The sequence below is a fragment of the Lygodium microphyllum genome, chromosome 12 (assembly GCF_053477565.2).
Source record: "Lygodium microphyllum isolate KBCC chromosome 12, Lygodium_microphyllum_v1.1.10, whole genome shotgun sequence".
NCBI lineage: Eukaryota > Viridiplantae > Streptophyta > Polypodiopsida > Schizaeales > Lygodiaceae > Lygodium > Lygodium microphyllum.
The window spans coordinates 101545457-101554877 of NC_141146.1; positions in this window are offsets into that span (position 1 = coordinate 101545457).

The following is a 9421-nucleotide window of genomic DNA, read 5'->3' on the forward strand; positions in this document are numbered from 1 at the left end:
CCAAAAGGAACTACACGAGATGAGGGAAGCGCTCAAAACAAAGGAAGGAGATGAGGAATGGTGGAAGGCAAGGCTGGTTGAGCAAGATTAGAGCTTCGTGAGAATGCAACAAAACACTGTGGATCTAGGAGAGCTATATAAAGGACTACATGATGAAATGGCAAATCTCAGGGATGCTACTACAATATTGGAAACATATAGGCAAGACCAGACCCTCAGATTGCATCAAAGAATAGAAAAATTGCGACAAGAGGTACCCTTGGAACAGGAGGAACAACAGAGACTCAAAAGAAAAATTGAAGACCAAGAACAGAGACTTATAGTGTTGACTCAAAGGCAAGGGGAAGGCAGTGAAGAATTGATTAAGAGAGCAGAAGAGTGGGCAACCCGCAACAAAGGGAGAATGAGAAGCCTAGTGCGCCATCTAGCTCAAGTGGAGAAAGAAAAAACACTTGCTGAGAGCAAGGCAGAGGCCACCCAAGTGAGCTTCCAAACATAGCAACACGCCTTCTTGGATACCCTATTGGATGTCACCTAAGCAAAGGAGGGAGAGTCTGTAGAAGCCATCAAGAAGAAGATGGGAATGGTATGCAAGGCCTTGAGAGCAGACCTGCACATGCCGCCACAACCTAGGGGAGTTGGCCGAAGCCTGGAAGAGCAACACCGCTACCTCCTGTTGGCAGGCCTAACCCCACAAGAAGTGGACACACTTGGATTCACAGAAGAAGAGTAGCAGGAACCAAGGTAGGAGGTGGAGGTGGATGTGAACTTTGAAATGCAGCTGCATAAGGAAGAGCTTGTCCCACCACCTCCTTCCCCACGGCTTAACGAGCAATAGCACGTAGATACCTCCACAAAAAGAAAGGCGGCACTGAGGGAAAGAAGAAAAAAAATGGTGGAGAAAACAAGAAGAAAATGGAATGCCAAAGGAGTGGCAGCACCCCAAGCACCTATCCCATCATGTGAGGACAATTCCCCAGCAAGCTTCCACACCGACCTTGTAATTTGGGAGAGGCATGAAACTACCAGGAGCCCCTTTGACTTTAATTTCCAATTCCCCACCACCTTGCGTAGAGTTTTGCCCATCAAGGTGGTGGGGAAGGTGATTAACATCAGAGGCAAGCTCGGACAGAAGTGGTTGAAGGAGAGAGAGCAAAACCCCACACTATGGGACACTGAAGATGCACAATTTTGGCAAAGTAAATTTTTTGAAGTGCCAAGGTTGGTGTCTAGCTACGAATACCAACCTACATGGAGAAGAAGGGTCTACAATGCCAATGTGGACACTTGGATGGCCTTCTGCAACACTCAACCCTTCGAGTGGAATGACCCAACTTGTATGCCCTACCCTTGAAGGGTGGGAGTGGATTTTGACTCTAGTGTCCACGGCTGCTATGATTTCCCAATAATTTATAATCCACATTGTACTACATATAAAGATGCCCTCGTCTTCACATTAAAAAATATGTATGGTACCCTAATCCACTTCACCAATGAGTTTTCTTCATGCCCTAACCCTGCCTTTATTACCACTTGTAATTACCTTAGATTGCTTAGGATACTCCTTGGGCAAGACCCCACTCCACAAGAGCGCAGGCTACCAATCCTCTATTTTGATCCTAATGCTATAGATAGTTGTGCAATGGCTCGACTAATGATGCGAGATGCTCTGCTACCTTCATTTTTCTTAGCTCTTCTAGAGTATATGAATGATAGCCGCTTCACCCGCACTACAATCTTCCATTCCTCTCCACTACCACCCTTCAACTCTGCCTAAACCTCAAGGAGTATCTCCAATGCCACCAATTCCTTAACAAATCTATTAAGCCCCCTTCTCCACCTCACTCCAATAACGAAGACTAACTTCTGTCATGTCTATGTGACTTACCAAAAAAAAATACAAAGAAAGAAAAAGTGGAAACATTGGACCCCCCAAAGCATCCTGAGTACCACAATCACTGCACCTAGGGGTTCTCAAGTTAGGTGCATTCAGTGACCTCGGTCGACCGGCTTCGTCCCTAATCCCCTAGCCTCATTTTAATTCCCCACTTCATGCTTAGGGCATATCAAGGGCAAGACACACTTAGGGAGGTAACATTCACCTATAGTTAGGCCTGTCACCCTAACCCGCCCACACCGCATCCCCCCTTATGAACCAACTAGGTCCTTAGGTGTGGGACACCACTGAGGGCTAGACCCATCTCCCAGTTCCACAAGCACATGCACCATGCACCACATGGTAGAGTAGACACCCCCAGGAAGTGCGCCTTCTTTTATTTTTAGGTACAAACAAAGGCCCCAAACCCTAGCTTTAGAGGCCCCATCATCCATGCAATGCACTCTTAGCCTCCATCACCTTAACCAGGTGATCCATTTCTTCCCAAGCCCAATTCCTCTACAATCCCATCATCATTGACTCACACATTCGCCCTTTCTCATCAAACCTTCATTAGCTCAAAACTACAATGTCTCGAAACTAGCACCCGCCTAAGAGAGGGGCCATCTTATGCAACAACATTTCCATGCTGGAAGGCCAAGGTAGAGGCAACCCAAGTCAAAAAGTGAATGAAGAAGCTCATTTTGGAACAGCGTAGGAGAAGGCAACCATGGAGGGCCAAAAGACGAATCTGTCTAACACCATCTTAAATTTCAAAGATGGATCCGTCCACCCACCATCCTTCAAGCAGGAATCCATCCAACACCATATTCAATTTTAAAGATGGATCCACCCATCCACCTCCCTCCACGTAGGGATCCATCCAACTCTATCTTCAATTTCAAAGGACAAATCTCCTCAACACCAACAACAAAAAAGGACTCGCCCCAACTACATCTTCAATTTCAAGGGCCGGTCCATCCAACACCATCCCCCGCAAGGGCTCGTATACAAACTCAAAAAAGCCGTCTAGCTACACCCATCCCTCCTTCCAACCATTCCACATCAGTGCCATGGGACAGGCACTCGTATAGGAGGGGGTAATGTTAACCCTTAAATGAACAAGGTGAAAAATCTAAAGGAGAAGACAAGGCCAAGGAAAAAGTAAAATCAAAGATGAAGGTGTGCCAAGAAAAATATGGAAACACAAGAAGTGTAGAAAAGTCCTAAATCAAGGAGAAAGGCGCACAAGAAAAAGTGCAAGTCAGTACTTTTATAAAAGAGTGTAAGGTGCACCATGACTTATTTTAAGAGCACCGGGCTCTCACCCGTGCAAATTGTAAAAGTAGATGGGCAGTAGGAAGGAAGCTAGAAGGACAATGGGAAAAGGGCCTAGGCCACGGCCAGCCATGTAAAAAAGGGAATAAGGGGATGACTGTCCAAAAGGGATTTAGAGTTTTGTATATAAAGTTCAAAAAGTGAATGAGAGTTCATTCTTCATGTGTGGCAAAAAGATTCTTCTTCTCTTCTTAGCTCCCTATATCCTCTCTTCATCTTCTTCTCTCCTCTTCTTTTCTCTTATCTCGTGTATCTATGGAGAATGGAGCTTGACAGAGAGGGATTGAGGTTGCTCGAGCTTGCATCGAGGATCGTGGAGCTACTGGTGTGCACGGGTACTCGATCAGGCATCAAGGTAAGCTCACTACACCCCATGGGTAGGGAGAGCATGTCAGCTATGTGAGAGGTGGCCATGGCCGCTCGGCTTGAAACACTTGACTAATAAGCAGTCCCTAGGTCTCAAGGGTTAAGCGAGAGAGCTCCCTTCAAAGGGAGAAGCCCAAGTGGAAGCAAGAGCAAGCTGAAGTAAGAGAGGTGTGAGCTATGATCGATGGATGAAAAGAACAAGAGAGAGAGACTCAAGATGTGAGACTCCAACTGTCATAATGTTTAACGAGCCTTCCCTTTATTCAAATGTCAATGAAAGAATAAAGAATGAGGTGACAGTGATGGGTGCATGTTGCCTATATTGTGCAGGTGTGGGTACTATCAATGTAGTAATACATGAGTGGCTAGGCACAGGTGCCCTTACCCCCAATAATAGATCCCAATATTGTGCCTCCTCATATGATCATAGGCTTAGGGTGTGATGTTGTGGGATTATGAGTTCGTGCGGATTGGCTCCTAGACGGTGGCGATTGTCATTTGGATATCCATTTGAGCTACGGCTCAATGGTCTTGGGTGTGTTTACTATGGGTTGCAGCTGGTTTGCTATGGTGGGGTGGGATAAGTCATGGCCTCCTCCTTAAGCTTTGAACTAGGCTCTCCTATCAGTGGTACTATGGGCTTGGATGGAGCCACGCTATCCTTGTTGCTAAAAGTTGTTACTATTCGAACATTGCCAATGGCAAGGTGAATATGCTACGAGTTGTAATCAACATTATAGTGTGCTTGTCTCTTGAATGCACTTCTTAGCAGCATTTCCTTATTGGCAACCTTGGAGTAGGCAACACATAGAAGATCATTGGTAGGCTTTCAGTCTCTCTATAGAGAACACTAATTTGCACTTTTCCAATAGTGGGTAAGGATGCCCCCCAAACAGGCTAAGTTTATCATTAGTAGGCTATAACTGGGGCTGACCAAGGAGGGTCCAATGGTCGTATATAAGAATATTAAAGTCAAGTCCCTTATCAATGAGTGCACCAAAGGCATGTCTCTTATGGGCAAAGACCAGTATGCGCAAGTAGGCATGTGCTACTACTTCCTCATCCTCATCCTCTATCTTAGTGATGGTAGCGATTCTCATGTTCACAAGTGGTTCCAACATGGGAGGCTCATGCAGTTGATGTGTTGAAGGGTAGTACTTCTTGAGGGCAACTACCATTAAAGAACCCTACGCCCTCTCCCTCTAGAGTCCCAAGCTCTATATTGCCAGTTTGATTACTGTTGTGGACCTTGAAAGGTCCCAATCCTCTGAACTTCATCTTTTGCTTATTTTGTTTGACATGTTTGTCAAACCAGATTTTGCAACTTGCCTTCTCATAGATTAGTGCATGGGTCGCTAGGAGTCTGGGTCTCAAACAGGTGTTCTAACGCCTTGTCTTCCTGGGGATAAGTCAGACCCACTGATGACTTGTAGGGGTAGCAACTAGTAGAAAAGAAAAGAAAGGAAGGTTGGAGCAAAAATAAAAGTGAGCAAAAGAAAAGGATTGAATATCACCTTACGAGGGCTTGGTAGGCTCTTGGGTACCAACTTGAGATCGATGCCATGTTCTCCTTGGGTCACTCTACACTTAGCTCCCTCCTTTTTACACGATCGAGTATGGAAACTATGAAAGGAAATGTGCTATAATAAGAAACTATGATGACCAGGCTATAGGAGTCCTCACCTAGTAGGGCTCTTAGTTGAGTTTTCCTAAGTTCGGTAGGTAGTTTAGACCACAACTAGGATGACCTCTTTGATAGGGTTTTTAGCCAATCCATGTTAGAGGAGTTGGTTAGAGACTTGCTCTAGATTTCTATCAAATTATGTTGGGCCTACCCCTTTTGGATTTTCATACCTTGATTTTGTCAAGGGGTAGGGTGAGAGTTGTGGAGTGTTTTGTTGTGTATTTGTCGTTTCAGCTTGATGCTCTGTATGGTTATGTTTATGCAGATCTATTCATGGGATTTAATAGGCTGAGTTGCCCTATCTCGTGGTCACCAATGAGAGCAAAAATTTAAGCCCATGAAAGTGTGGAAAAGAAGCAAAGAAGTGCAAATTCAAGGCGGGAATTGAACCTCATTGGAAGCAACAAAGACAGATTTGGCAATTTTTACAAGCCATAGAAGACGAGATTTGAAAGCCGTTCCGAAGAGTAGCTGTGGATTTTTCATAATGTTTCCAGATGCTGGATCGAGCTAGAGCAAGTGATCGGCAGTTTGGGACCTCAAAATGAACTCGAAAAATTTTTTGACACTCAAAACGGACGTCGGACAGGCAAGATTTGCGAGGCGGGCATTATGGAGGAAAAAGGGCCAAAGGTATAAGGAAAAATTTAGTTTTTCCACCTAAAATTTAGGAAAATTTACATTTTATTTTTGTGAACATATAACAAGGCTAGAGCATGAGGGTTAAGCCTCAATAAAGCCATGTTTCTATGTCAGAGTATGTTTTTATCGATTTTTTCATGAAAAACTACATAAAAATGAATGTTACACCTATCCAATGAATGAAAAACCTAAACGGTAGGAGGGAAGAGGGATTGTGAAAGTGAGTGGTCTCACTGAAAATGTTTTAAATTTTTATTTATTTGATTATGCACAGCATACATGCCGATTACCGTTTAAATTTAAGTGGCACTAGTAGCATGAGGAAACTTAGTGCTAGTCTCTAGCAACGCCGCAATTATGAGTAGCTTGGAAATCATTAAAGGATTGTTTTTACACCTCATGTTTCTAGTTTTTTAATCATAAAATCTTTGAGAACGAGGTGTGTCATCCACAATTGCATTACACATATCACATGGTAACTCATGGATGCATAGCAATTGATTGTCAAACACATGGCCTATGCTGAGTTGTGAAGAAATCCAAGTTGTAGGCTAGACGCTCAAATCTTTGGGAAATTGTCAAGTGAGGACATTTATATCCTAGAACGTTTGAAATATATAAGAGTGGAGTGTGTTCGTATGTGCTTTATGTTAGAGCATCCCATCTTGGGGCCAATCCCCAAGGTGTAGGAGAGCTGCACTAGGGCCATGGCATTTAGACAGAGGGGTGTCTCCTCTATGTTTGTATTACAATGGTATACTACACCAAGATGTGTGGGATCTCCCTCTGAGGAGTAAGGAAGGGAAATCGTTGGACTATGCTCCACTGCAAATACAATATTTATAGTAGCGATTAGGGTAGTGTGTCCCTCGGATACTCCTGGCCACGGGGCCATGTGGGGTTGTCTTGTGAGTGTTAGAGAGGTCTGCGGCTAGTGCCTATAGCTAGTGTCAGGCCCGTTTTAGGTCCCAACAGGTGTAATATTTTTTTGTATTTTTTCTCATATTTTTATAATTTTATTGATTATCTTTCATTCATTCACATATATTTCATGATGATTGAAAGAATAACCCTAGGATAGTAGAAAAAATATATAAAAACAACCTTTTACTTCTCAAAATTGAATATGGATGTAAAATACAATTAGAAAATGTTGAAGCACCTTAGAATCTCTTTATTTTTTTTCAAGAAAAGAACATGGTAGTGAGAAAGGGTAGTTTCTATGCATTGCATATGCTCAAACTAATCTAAAAGCAACGTTTTATGATTATGGCTACTTTTCTCTTTGAGAAGCATGGAAAATATGTTATCTTATGGTTCTGTGCTTTCAATAGCCAAATGGATTAAGGATTATGGTGATTCAAGATGTTGGGATCCTAGTCTAATGTTCCTTAGCATTTTGCAGAATTTTGAAAAACTCACATGCCATGGGTGGGGGTCCTATGCTTCTGAGGGAGATATGTGGTTTTGTTATTTTGATCACTCGAGTTCTGGAGAGGGCAAAGGACCAAGTGATAAGTTCCCTTGTTACATAGGATGACCTTAGAGGCTCAAGGAGCTCTAAGCTAGTAAATTTCATGTTATTTGTAGGAGTGTGATCACATATAGTAATAACTTTCCATATTGAGAAGAAATATCTGAGATCTTAGAGATGATATTCATTCCTCTGAATGTATTGTGACCTCACCATGAGTCATACTAGTCTAATTAATTTTTTGCCATGGGGTAGTCACACATGGGGATCTATGTTGGCTAGAACCTCCTTCTTCATCATTATGAGTTGTGGAGGATTCCATGGGTTGAATGGTAAAGGATAGTCAAGATATATATTTTTTTAATGAGATTGTGCCAAAGAAATTGTGGGTCTATCAACAAGTATCGCCAGATAGTACTATCTAAAAAAGTTTTGTAGTGTCATGAAGGCCTCCTTTTGAAATAAGATATTGGGATTATCCCTAGAAACAACCAAGATATATTATTTGTCATGTACATAAGATACCATTGAGAAATGAGGAAATAAATGCTATATTTTTCTATAGGAAAAGGATCCATGATATGGTATTTTGGTAGAATATCTACAATCAATAAATCTTTGTAAATATCTTTTTTATTAGCGAAAACCCTCATTGAATCTAAATATTTAGTCTAGGTTGATGAAGTAAGCTATTTTGGCAGGTCACTGATAAACTACACTTCATAGAAAACTACTTGTCACTCAAATTATTGGAATTTTGAGAGAGTGTGATGGTTATTCTAAAAAGATGTCATGTTTTTGGACTTGTCTAGGTTTGCAAAGAGGCTATAATTGGAGGCCAACTTGGTGATAGGATGATCTATACTTTTACTTGGATTCAATTTTGTATAAAGATGTGAAAATCCATCTCAAGTTGTTGAAGTGGTTTACAGACTTCAAAATAATTAGTATACAAAAGTGATGCTTCATTATAGGGTTTCTCTTATTGGGCATCTTAAAGTTAAAGAACTCTGAACTCCCTAGGTACCTTGATCTCTTGAAGCATTATGAGATTTAAAGACCAGTGATAGTCCGCCTTCTTTCGTAATTAAAGAACTTAATGTGCTATATTTCTAAACTCTTATAATTCCTCATGATGAAAAGGGTATTCTTCTTTTTTGATAAGTGTAATTATGATCTTTTGGGATGTTGGCCAAGGTTATAATCAATTCATGGTATTCAAGATCATATATGAACTACTTGTCAATCCTCAAACATTGAGCTCCAAGAAACCATGATAACAATCCTTGAGAATAGATGAGATCCTCAATACATCTAAATCCAAAGGGAATGGCCTAGAAGAATGCCATGGAGAATGGCTTGTAGCTTCTTCACAATCAATCTTAACCACATATCAAGGAATCTCGAGTTGATCACAATAAAGTCTAGTGGATTGAAGAACTAAAGCTATTCCTATGCTTTCTATTTGAAGACAGATGGTTAATGATATATACTAAAATGGTTAACAGAGAAATGGTGACCCTACATCATTGAGTATATGAGCAAGTTATTTGAGTTATACCTCCCAACCGTCTAGTAGTTCACAGCAGGCATGCTCAAAATGGCTATCCAAGGATACTCTCCCTTACCTTTAGTTTACAAATTCCTAAAAAATAAATGAGAAACTTCATTATTTTGTAAATGTACCATTACACAAATTCCATGATTGAAACTCTGTTGTATTCCTTTCTATTGAACTAATAAAGATTAACTCATTTCCAAAAACTATTTAAGAGAGAAAGAGCTTAAACTCTTAAGCAATTGAATCTAATAATCAACTCGTGTGTGAATCAAAATCACCAAACTGATGTGAATTGATGATATATATAAAGAGATCCCAGAGAAGAATTGTCTTCTAAAGTAGATATTGCTACCTAAGTTTACTAAGAAAGGAACCAAAGTGGAGCAAGATAAGGAAACCTAGAGTGAAGCCATGGATATTGGCTATGCTAAAACTACTATGGCAAACCAATCCATCATTGCATGCCTTCATCTCATTGGC